Source organism: Schistocerca americana, chromosome 5 (assembly GCF_021461395.2).
Source record: "Schistocerca americana isolate TAMUIC-IGC-003095 chromosome 5, iqSchAmer2.1, whole genome shotgun sequence".
NCBI lineage: Eukaryota > Metazoa > Arthropoda > Insecta > Orthoptera > Acrididae > Schistocerca > Schistocerca americana.
Genome location: NC_060123.1, coordinates 204,593,984 through 204,607,289, shown reverse-complemented (window position 1 = coordinate 204,607,289; position 13,306 = coordinate 204,593,984). Strand labels below are relative to the sequence as shown.

The following is a 13,306-nucleotide window of genomic DNA, read 5'->3' as shown; positions in this document are numbered from 1 at the left end:
GACTATTATCTTTGTCTAATTTGATTACTATTGCTCTTAGTGTTAATAGAAGTCCGGCAATATTTCATCAGTTGTCCAGTTTTACAGACAAAGTTGTGTACACAACCAAACAAATATGTCTAAACCATAAAAAGAAATTCCACAATCTACCTGGCCACATAGCCAATACAGAAATACACATCTCTGTTCCAGTTCCATATAAGAACAAAAAGTTTAACAAATATTAACTTTAGAAATTATGAACAACTGTTACTATATAAAGCACATTGTACAACTAAAACCACATATGAAAGTAATGGAAAACCTAATAGCAACAAGCTATTGACGCAGTCAGATTGTTTATTCACCAACATAACAAAATTAATAGTGCACGCAGCTCTAACCTAAAAGCATACTTAACAAACTAGCAAAGAAAGAGTATGCCACACTTAATAACATAACCTACAGGCTGCTTACACACAATGCGGTAGTAATCAAATTTGACGTTGGTAATAATGTAGTGGTAATATACAAAATGACTATATTAACAAACTACAAGAATTTTTTTATAGCAAACCACATAACCAAAATGAATAGGAGCCCAACAAACAAATGCACAACACAAACTACAAAAGGAAAAAGAAGCTGTGACATCATACTAACTGATTTTGAAAATGAGCATAAATAAACATGAATCCAAAAACACCCAAACTACACGGACGACCAAAGATACATAAAAATTTAATACTGATATATCTTGTAGTAAACTCTGTTGATAGTCTCACATATGTAATTAATAAAAAACTGAACAACTGGTTCAAAAAATATTGCTCAATAACAAACAATTCACAATAAAGGATTCAAGAACACTAGCCAATCAAACGAAAAACATAAAAATTTCACAGAATAGAAAATTCATGTCCTTCAACATTTATAACATTATTACAAACACAGCAGTCCAAGAAACAATAACATCATAGAAGAGAACTTAGTACAATATAGGGAGCTACCTACGAATGGAATACATGAGATCATAAATCTACTAAAACAAAATTACTTTGAACTTAACAATGATATTTACACCCAGGAAGATGGTGTTACTGTGGGATGTGGCATTTTAGGAACAATAGTTGACATCTGGCTAAACTGTTTCTAGTTAAAATTCTTCAATCTAACCAACCCACTAATAAAGAAAATCACATTATTTCTGGTATGTGGATGATTGCTACTAACAGACAGATCTGACATCATATTACAACTGTTACGTAAAATGCTGACTGAACTACAAGCTAAAATCAAATTCACAAGCAAACCAATAACAACACAAACTCTTGCCACCTGAAAACATATAAATATGCATATTTTGACACAATGATTAACAACTAATAAATCTATTTTGAGAACATACAGCCAAACAAAAGGAATTAGTAATCCTTACTTATGTACCTCAACAAAATGACTTCAATCCAAGCATAGAGAGAAAACTATACAAAAAATGCAATAAATCTAAACACATTAAGATCCATAATGACATAAAATTAAGAAAAGAAATACCCACAAAACAACAGTTCAAATACATACCACAAACTTACATAGGACATATATCAAATGAACCGAACACATTACTAAAGAAAACAAAAGTTAAGTTCATATACAGAACTGGACACAACCTCAAAGCACTGATCAATTCTGATAAAGCAAAACCACCACTACACACACCAACAGGCATATATAACATCAGTTGTAAAGACTGTGAAAAATTCTGTATAGGACAAACAGGCAGAAACTTTGAAACTAGGTACAGAGAACACACAGGGACCAATGACCTCAGTAGTTTGGCCCGTAGGAATTCACACACTTTTGAATATTTTGAACACACAATTAATAGCAACACAAACTAATCCACATTTTTCAACCACTTAAAAACTTAGGCTGATCACATAACAAACACAAAATTAATGTTGTGGAAGAAACTGAAAGCAGTATATCTCACGGACAGACCCTGATAAAATATTAAATGAACAAATGGACCTGAAACAGAAAAGTTATATAGGCAACTTAATTGAACTTGTACAGCTGGATTCTAAATAATTCAAACAAAATAAAAACAAAGATGTATACAGTATGAAAACACAGCGAAGATAAGACTAGCATGCTACAGATCTTTACAATATGCAGACAAATAATCAAACTGTAACCATACAGCATCTTTGGATTTGCTGTCAGTCATAGCTGTCAAAACTACAACACTATATACCATCAATAAAAGTAGTCACAAGTAAAGTAAATGATTAAGAAATAAAAATTGGCTGCAATTGGAGTTCCTTACACAGCAATAAAATTATAAGACAGCGATAATGTCATGATGGAATATGGATGTAAGTACCGACACACAAAGAAACAAAATTGTTATTATTTATAATTTTCCATCTGTTAACAAAGCATATTTGCCTGCAGATAGCCTGAAGATGCCCATAGGGATGAAATAGGCCTATTGCTACTGTATAATCTACAGCAACAAGACAACATCAATTGTAGAAGCATTCTGGTTCAGTACTATTACTACAATGTTTTTGCAAGACATCTACCACACTGAGAGTCTGAAAGAAAACAAAATAATTTTTTGTGAATATTAGTCACTCACTTGTGAAGTAATAAAAGCAGCACTACCTTTGACCAGAGGAGGGTGCATTTGGTTCAAATGCAAAATCTATATATGTCACATCAGAGTCAAAAGTTGTGCTGAAGTGTGGAAAAAGTGTGCGACAATGTTTAAGAATTTCATTCAAGGTCAATGGATACACATTCATCACTGACTTCTGCACAGTTCTATGCGAGTTGTTAGGGTAGTCAGCATTGACTATCCTGGAGCTCACAAACTACTCACAGAGAACAATCAGGCCATCCTTTACTTAGAATCTGCAGATGAACAAAGTATAAAATTGATTATTATTAAAAGATGAAAATTTGATTAATGGTGCATTACAAGAATTGTCTCAAAAGATTTTGGTGTAGCAATGAAATGCTTGAGAATGTTTTAAGACATCTCTCATATGTGACAAAAAAATGACAGACAAGAAAATTGATTGTGAAACACTATATATTCGAAACATTATTTTACAGGTAGTATATTCAGTACAATGTTCAGTATATTCCACTAAAGCCAAAATAAAAATTTGTAAAATGAGTGTCACAGTGTAACTGTTTATGTACAAGTGTATGCAGTTAGTTGAAGTTACGTTATAATTTTATGAACTTTAATGAAACCCAGTTACTTCATTATAAACATCTCTGAAATTTGCTAGTGTAACAGTGATTTATTTGTGCCAGTGTGCCAGTAGAGACAAATGAACAGTAGATGTGAGTAAATGATTTTACTTAAAATAAGTATCCAGTCTATAATATTGCACTTATTTTATTCTCTTTTGGCCAGGAATAATTATCGTCGTCATCACATAAGCGACATATGCTGCATGAACAACATAGCAAGATATAATGTAATGTAATACAATCATATGGACACCATAGGATGACAACAAAAATGCACTACATCCATTTAATTAGGCAAAGGAAAAAATTCTGATTCAAAAACTGTGCACTGCTTTAATTCAGTTGATAAGAACATTTAAAGAAGTTGACAATCTCCATTTGTAATGTGTAGAAAATAACAGTAAGACATCTTAGGCACTTTGTCAACAGATGTTATTGACAGCTGAAAAGAATATCAAAAGACATAAAAGATGTTTTGGAGATGAGTTGGGCTGCACGTGTTTGTGAGGTATCATATATTTAGATAGTATGATGACTGGATACTGTGCAGTTTGTGGACTGTATCACTCATGCTGTATCTTGTGTTGGAAGCAGTGGGCATACGAAAGTGTGTTCACTTGTCATAAATATTCTGATTACCTAAACTAAACAGATCAAAGAAGAACATCTATATATATGGTTCTTCAGACCTCCCTTGCAGGTATTTCTTCTCAGAAATGGTGCTACTAATATTTTTCTGGTAAAATGCATTTCAGGCAAACTGTAATTGGAAAATGGAGAAAATGATCTTGACTTCAGAACTGAAAATGGAAACTTGTAAACATTTGTAGTGTTGAAAAGAGCTCTCAACTGCACTTCCTTCTCTATAAAGTTGTATTTTGGTGATGTCATAAAAATTGTTACTGGAGCTGATGATCCGAATAGTGATCTGAACATCTGTCTGATGATAACTTTTTAACAACAACTCACTTAGGTTTCTTAACTGAGAAAGCAAAATATCACCTCACAAACTTGATTCAAGTAGAACTAAAGACGAATTGGCATTTTCTATGATATTACCAAGGCCTTTGATTGTGCAGGTCTTAAAGTCCTACTTGGTGAATTAAAATGGTGTGTCATTAAGGGCCGTCCTGTTGCATAGACGGGGTCTTATCATAAGAATACAAAACAAAGTGTCACAGTAACAAATTATATTAATTTCAGAGTGATTATGTGTCACATGATTTGGTGCTTGATCCTGTCTCGTTCTTGGTGTTGGATGTTGGAGGAATCTTCAGAAACTGTAGTGTTTGCTGATGGCACATGTATATTGATAAAGGGCCCAAGCATATCCAGACCAGGAGAGTAATGGAACAGGCTTCCAACTGGTTTACAGCCAAGAGCTTAACCCTTATACATACAAAAACCTCAGAAATCAATGGGCATGTGCTGGACGAGACTACATGTGTGAAATTCTTGAGCATGCAAATGAATAATAAACTGAAGTGGCCCCGGAAGATGGGATTGCCAGCATACTTCACATAATTTCAATACACACTGACCTGTAGCATACTTTTCTGGAACAACTGAGCTAAAACTATTTACTGTTCATAAGTGTGCTAAAAGAACCAAACATCTTGAAGAAGCTTCTTCAAGGACTTGGGGTTCTTTCCACTTAACATGCCAATATGTACACTCCATTGTGATGTATGTGTTTAATGACAGGAATTTATTTAGGTTGAACTCTATAATTCGCAACATCAATATCTGAAATAAAACAGTTTTCACGCAGACCATGCATTCCTGCCTAGGACTGAGAATGGAGTTTTATACTCAGGCACAAAAGCCTGTAACTGTAGGTAGTGGACATTATGCAGAAAACTGAAAATAGTGAAATATTAAAAAAACTAAGTAAAAGAATTTCTCATAAACCACACATACTACAATTTAACAGACTATTTTAACTTGAGGATGTACATTTTGCATAACTTTCATATTTCTGTTAGAAAGATCTTTATTTTTGCCTGTATATAGAGAGCTAATAGTGATCTGTATAGAGTTGCATTAATGCTTCTTTTTAAGGTACTAGAAAAAAAAAAAAAAAAAAAAAAGGAACAGCTGGGTAGTATTACAACAGTCGAGAAGTACTAGAGAAGAAGCAGTGGCTTTTTTAAGTATCTATTTTTTCTTCTAATATATATTTGAATCTAATGTAGAAATAATGCTTATAATAATCAGTGTTAGTAGATTAGCACTAGTCATGATTTATTGTTTGTATACTTTACAGAAGTGGCCCACAGCAGTTGCTTCTGGCTGTTAATGAGTAATGATTGATTATGACTTGACTCATTCCACATCCTTCAGGCTCTTCTTCACAAAGAGATTTATGGGTCATGATGTAGGAATGAATTCAAAGGAAAAGAAAGTTTTTTGTGTAATGGATGTGCATATATTACTACAATGGGAAAAGACCAGTTTCTAACATGTTTAACTTTGAAATCAGATATTTTTGCAATTTGAACACTCAAAAAGAAGTATCACATTTTGCTGGTTTGATTTATGTAATGGGTTATTTATTGTTCTAAGCACAATTATGCCAGCTTTTGTGCGCTTTGAATATGCGCAAGTTTTCTGTTGGCTACCTACATGAACACGTAATGCATAAACAGAGCTAAATTCACTGAAAGCAGAACATTAAATGGGGAGGGGGGGCACTCGGACCAGTTAAATAAAATTTCTGTTTGGAATAGAAGAAAGAGCCCTTGAGATGGCTCAAAAGAAACCTCCTTGTTGGTTTTGGATGTTGGTACATGTTGTCTAGTGGTTGGGATGCAGGCATTTCCTCTCCTGAGGCACTCATTTTCCACTCGACTGCACACACACCACCCAGCTGTTGCCAACACCACCATTGCCCAGAGTGACATCACCCTCACCAGTCCAGTGGCCTCTCCACATCGAGGGTGTTTGGCACTTATCGAGTGGTGTCTCACCAATAGTTCCATCACCCACCAATTCTGCTGCTGACTTGTTGGGCTTCTGATACTGCCAGCCTTGCCAGGTGCCAGTCGCCAGTTGTGTTGGTGTCACCACAGGGTCAATTGCCAGGATCCTGCCGTAGCATGCCAAGCATTAACAGCTACCAGTCACACCCTACCCACAGCACCACGCCAGCTCCACCCCAAGTCCAGAAGAGCCTTCTATATTGTAATATCATATGACATGCTATTGTTAACTTTGTGCAATAAACCATTATAGATGTCAGTGGGATCCACTGCCCGTGCCACCGTAAAAGGACACAAAAATTTCATTTTTGGACATAAAGGTACTTTAAAAAAATCAAACTTTAGGGCACTTTGTCTTGCATAAGCCCACTCTTACACATAGACACATTGACATAAATTGCATAGTAGAAAAGAGGAGTGATTAAAACATTTTTGTAGGCAGATAAAAATATTTGTGAAATATACTATGTGAAAGAAAAGCTCGATCATTTAATGCATACTTTCAGAAGAAACAGCTACTCTGACAAAGAGATAAACAAGGCACTGCATCCTAAAGGATCTGGAGCATTTATTGGACAAAATCAAATAAAGGGAAATTTTCTCCCATTTGTATAACCAGATAGAGATTGTGGCAACAGAGTAATAAGAAGAGACAGATACTGACATAGTGTTTAGTTTAAAGGTGCATGAACATTTGAACAATTGAAATGATATACACCTCTCACTTTCCTCAGTGGCAATATGTAAAATCTCTTGCATATGTGTCAAGTTACAGAGGAACTACAAAAAGAAGCATTAACACCTGGCTTAAGGAACACTAGAGCAATTGATATCTGGGAAACACAGATAAATCGGAAGATGATGCATTGGGAAAATGGAATTACCAAATTTGTTTCTCTGATACTGTGATTTTATAGAGATCCAATCACTATGCTAAGATGCACAGAGGGGCCATAAAAATTCAAATGCACGTAAATGACTTTGACAGAAAAGGAGGAGGACTGAAATTAGACAAGTGACAAATAAAGAAAAAGTGATAAGGAAAATGGTAAAGGAAGTGATTAAGTGATAAATTAATCAAGCAGCACCAACTCTCTTGCACTATAAGCACCATAACATATTATGTATATGAATGTGTGGTGTATGTTCGTTCGGACATGTCCAAAAGAACAGACACCATGCAGCATCCACATGTGTGATACATTATATGTAAATTGAAGGTGGAGAGGGGGGGAAAGGAAAGGAAAGGGAGGGTATCACTGCCGTCAGCTGCATCAGGATGTTACATGGAATCCCTTTCCTTTCCTCCCTCCCCCCCTCCCCCTTTAATTTACACCATAACATATGTTGGTATGACTCTGCCGTTGTAGGCAGCAGTCTGATGATGTGGTGACCTGACCATTGCACGGGTACATATAAACAATTTGTTTTGCTGAGATTTTTTAAAATTTGAAACTGTTATCTGAGCTTTTGGAGATGAAACATTAGGCTCAGAAATATGCCTTGTACCATGGCCTAATGCCCATGAAACAAAATTCGCGAAAGTCTTTCTATGACTTGTTCCAAATCTATATGCTCCTGCGGTGAATCTAGTTCCCTAATTTGTCGCTTATTGAATATAGAGGTATGAAGTTAAAAATCAAGTGATTTACCGGATTCAGGCCTTCTGTCTGTTTAGCAAAAGGGAAGGTACAACACACTGCCACACCAAATTTGTGCATATTTCCTCAAATTATATTTTATCATATCTACACTACCCTTTTATGCATATTTCATATGCTATAGTATTCCCTGAAGAATGCTGATGCGAGTTTTGATTTCTGCAGTGTTATTTGCTGACAGTAACTGATTTTGCATGCTTAATGTTCGTTCCTTTGTCAAAGTGTGTCTGTGTTAATGTTTATCAATCCTTGTTAAAAGCTGCTTAAAAGCTGCTGCTGCCATGGAAAGTTTCATCTCTTTTTTTGCTAACTTGATACTGTAGCTTCTTTTACTCTGTGCACTAAGAAGCATTTTACAATGTGTAGTATTTGTTTTATATAAATACTACAGTAAATGTTTAATATTCAGTTAAATAAGCTGTAGTTATATATATTATTCATAATTTAGCAGATGACAGTTATTAAAAATGCCATAATTATGAGGGCTATCAAAAAGTTTCCATTTGTAGTCCGTACAGTCCAGAATTGGTATGCAATCAGGCAAAATCCCCATGAGCATTAAGCCAATCAGCCCACTGAAACACCAGGTTGAAGATACGTGTTTTGGAAAACACAATGTAGTGCTGCGTAAAGATATCTGTAACTGCCTGATGCATGTCCTCGTCCAATAGGAATCATCATTTTCAAGGCCTTTTTTAAGGGACTGAAAGCATGATAATCATGTGAGGCATGAACAGGACTATAGGGCGGGTACTCAAGTATCTCACACTTGAGTTGGTGTAAGGTCTGCATTATGAGATTTGCGATACATGTATTTTCATGAATGAGCAGCATCCCTTGGTGCACCATTCCATGATGGTGGTTTTCAAGAGACATACTTTTCATTCTCTGATGGCAGAGGTTGAAAATACTGCTTCAGTTGTAAATTTCTTTATTTTCAAATGGCTCTGAGCCCTATACGACTTAACTTCTGAAGTCATCAGTCGCCTAGAACTTAGAACTAATTAAACCTAACTAACCTAAGGACATCACACACATCCATGCCCGAGGCAGGATTCGAACCTGCGACCGTAGCGGTCGCTCACCTCCAGACTGTAGCGCCTAGAACCGCACGGCCACTCCGGCCGGCCTCTTTATTTTCACACGACCAGTTTCGGATTGTTGTTAGCCCATCTTCAGGTGTTGTACTGGAAATAGCAAAAGGCAGGAGATAATTTTCACATGCCGCAACGCACATAAAAACAAACAAAAAATTTGCTAAAAAGTTTTAATAAACTTTTAAAAAACATTTCAAAACCGCTGGTCGGGCTAGGTGCTGTGAAACCTACGTCAATGCAAAAGTGGCACCAGACAGTACTAAGGACAACTGCCTGGGTAGGGAAATATACAAATGATATCACTACACTTGCGCTGTGTTGTGGTCCCCGAGCATTGTTTGTACCAGGCGCGGTGTGCTGCCTATGGCCACAGAACAGGGAGTAGCGGATGCGAAAGTAGAGGCAAATTGGTAAACCAAAGTGGCAAAAGTGCTGCCATCTATTGACGGAGAGAAGAACATGGGGCAACTAGCCCAGCTGTTCACAATATGAATTTAGTGATTTACATTTAAAATGAAGAAAAAACAAAAAAATTACATAAAAATATGCGAAATAAGTTAAAAGTGCATTATGTGTAGTAAAGAAGCATATTGAACAGGTCGGTACAGAACTGTGGTAAAACTGAGTGGAAGATGCGATATAAAACTATTATATAAACTATAAAGGGCAATGAAACTTTCCTTTTACATGAGTGGCAAACAGGTTTTAAATTTAGTGGGTATATATAAGTGGCAACGTGGAACAACGTGTCACAGTCATCAGTTAAAAGAACATACACGTGTGCCACTCCTATTTACAAACTCATTTTTGTTCAACAAGGAAAGGAGCGAAACCTTACAGTCTATACTGTCAGAAAGTAATATGCCAATTAATAGCTAGCAGCAGTTGCGCTAAAAGGTCACATTAAAAGTGGGGTCAATTTAAAACTGGTGGATGTCTACTGGTGTTCGCCCTTCAGCAGCCAAGAAAAGAATAACAGCCCATTGATCCTGTTTGGATGCATTTGGCAATAATTTAGCCATAGTTCACAATTCTGCATTTACCATATGCACATCGGAAAGACACGAATACCATACTAATACCTTGCCTACATGTCGGTGCTTATATACCCACACGAGAGTCGTGCTACTTTACATACATGCTGCAGAAACATCCTTAAACAGAAATTTGTGATCACCTCTTGTAGTACTGCCATCTTATTACAAATTTTAAAGGTTAGCAATGTTATTGATATTTGTAAACAAGAAATGTAGCTTTAAATTATTTTTGTAGACACCATTGGAAAAATGTAAAATTGTGCAACATTAAAAATGCAGTGAATGACAAAAAGGGTGAAATGTTAACCACAGATTATTGAAGAACAAGTAGGTAGTGACGGAGGAAAAAGAAGAAGCTTTGATGGCACTTAGATCCTAACTGCAGTTCATGTAGGAGATGAATTAGGAAAGGAATATATCTTCACATCTCAAGCCTTCTAGAGCAGCAGCACATACACATTTTTTAGTGTTTATGATATATATTATGTGCAAAATCACAATTTGACATAGTTGTTTCCTGGAATCTTTTAATTCACTGTAGCATCTTTCCAAGAGACAGGGCAGGGGACACTTTGTACAGGTGCACATCAAATTTATCTTTTTTCTTTCATTGCCCAGCCAAGATATGCAGATAGTTGATAGCAGATTTTGTCTTTTTGTGGTAGAAAGCCACCATGTTCTCCACGAACACAGCCTTTCCATTCTGCATTGTTATTGGAACACTGGATGAATTTCATTTTGTTGGTTTGTCTTCCATATGGCTTCTCTCTCTGTCAAGCTTCATCACCCGCTAATCTATATGTGATGGAGATATGCACTAATAATTGTCAAGTTGCACACCAGATCGAAAGCATATCAAAATCCTTTGCTTGCAGCATGCAAAGACAATTAGGAAAGACACTGAAATTTGTGATGAAAAATGGAATTTTCAAAATGGCTGCACACCAGGAAGTATGTATTCTACTCTGTTCATCAGTTTGACAGTAGTCAGAATAAAACCAATGCTTTGAATATCCCCTTTCCTGTTACATAACAGTCATCTCACAGGGGGGAATTCCCTATCTACAGTGATATATTACGTAACATGCCAGACTTATCCTGACTGTGTTTTCCTGTTTATTTCTTTTACTTACCATTTATAGATATTTTGTTTATTTTGTCATAAATGTGTTATATCATTCTTTTTTTTTGATCAGTTGTTGAGATTATTTGAAATTTATTTTGTGTTGTAAGTACTCTGTAATATATAGTTATTCAAAAAGATGGATCCAATTTAATTAATTTTTATTTCGTGAAACCTTGAGTCCTTTGGAATCAAGAGGATCTAAAGTTTTTGTTTCTTACTGCTAGAGTGCTGACAGTTGTGTTAATGATCACTAGAGTGCTTCTGCTAACAGACAGCCAGTTCACAGCAGTTGAGAGTAAGATGACTACCAAGCAGCATAATGTTTTCTGCATTCTTGAATTCAGAAGTGATTCAACAGTTTCAATACTTTGAACCACCAACTAGGAACACTTTAAACCATTTGTTTAAGCAATTTCAACATATAGGATGTCTCTACAAAGTATGAAGCACAAGATGACTGCATGTTTTAGATGAGAACATGAGACAAATTGAAGAAAGTGTCTTGCATAGTCCAGATAAGTCCATGAATAGAGCTAATAGAGAATCAAGAAAACCGCAACCAATTCTATGATGAATTTTGAGATCCATTTTGCTGTACAAGATGTACCATGTACAATTGGTGCAAGCTCTTTTTCAAAATTGTAATCAAAAGTATATTGAATTTTGTGGTGACATGGTAAGAAACATTTCTCCTATACATAAATTTTAGTGCTAAATTTATTTGTCATGCTAGTGGAAAGCTGAATAGATCCCCATGTTTATATATGGGGTTCACAAAATGCCTGTGAAACATAGCAACATGATACTGACTTGATGAAGCTAAATGTGTGTTATGCCTCATCACGAAACAAAGTTAATGAGTGAAAATTAATGCTGTGATAAAGCTAGAATCATTCAAAGAAAGTCTGTGCCCAAATCATGCAATACTTCAATATACTGAGCATAAACAGAGACATCAGTGGATTCATTGCAGGACATACAGGCAGACAGTCTTGTGAAGTTCTTTTGAACACGTGGTCCAAAAACTGTCTTGACCAGCTAGTTCGGCAGCCCACAAACAATGGAAATATCTTGGACCTTGTATCCACAAATTGGCAGGACTGTAACAATGGCATCAGTATATAGATAGTGATTAATGAACGTGGTGTAGTCATAGTGACTGTAGTTACAAAAGTTGATAAATCAATGGAGAAGGCTAGGAGAGTGCTTCTGCTAGAAAGAGCACATAAGCAGTTGTTTGCATCTCACTTAGACAATGAAGTAACATCATTTAGTTCTGTTATGATGGACATACAGGAATTATGGGCAAAGTTTAAACAGATTGTAAATCGTGCTCTGGAGAAGTATGTGACTATTAAGTGAATAATGTATAGAAAAGACCCACTGTGGTTTAACAACAAAATCCAGAAAATGCTGAGGAAGTAAAGGCTGTTGCACTTTCAGTTCAAGAGAGAATGTGCAAGTGATGACCGACTAAAGTTAGTAGAGATTCGCGCGTCTATGAAATGATCTATGACAAACCATACGACTACTACCACTGTCATGCCTCAGCAGGAGATCTGGCCAAGAATGTGAGAATATTTTGGTCCCATGTAAAATTGCTGAGCAGGTCTAAGGCTTTATCCAATCACTTATGGGCCAGTCTGATGTGCCAGTAGAAGGTAGCAAAATGAAAACTGAAGTTTTAAATTTCGAATTTAAGAAACTGTTCATGCGGGAGAATCATACAAAGATATCGTTGTCTGACCATCACACAGAGTCCTGCTGGATGACATATTAACAAGCATTCCTAGTGCACAAAAATGTCAAAAGATTTGAAAACAAATAAGTTGCCAGCTCCAAATGGAATTCCAGTTTCATTTTACAGAGAGTAATCTATGACATTGGTCCGTCACTTAGATTGCGTGTGAATCTCTTGTCCAGCACAGAGTGCCAAATGACTAGTAAAAAGTGCAGGTGAATCCTGTATATAAGAGGAGTAATAGAAGGAACCTGCAAAATTGCAGAGCAATGTCCTTAACATTAATTTGCTGCATAATTATTGGACCTATATAAATCTATCATAAAGAATGACTATCATAAATTTCCTTGAGGTCAAAAAGTTTCTCTCCACAAATCAGCACAGTTTTAGAAAGCACTGCTTGTGCTGGACTCA

The 13,306-nt window shown here is 36.0% G+C and overlaps 1 protein-coding gene across 1 annotated transcript in view; it reads left to right on the top strand.

Annotated features, from left to right (window-relative positions):
- The window catches only part of LOC124616098 (alpha-catulin), a 185,853-nt gene that overhangs the window by 118,390 nt on the left and 54,157 nt on the right, over positions 1–13,306 (top strand). The window lies entirely within an intron of this gene.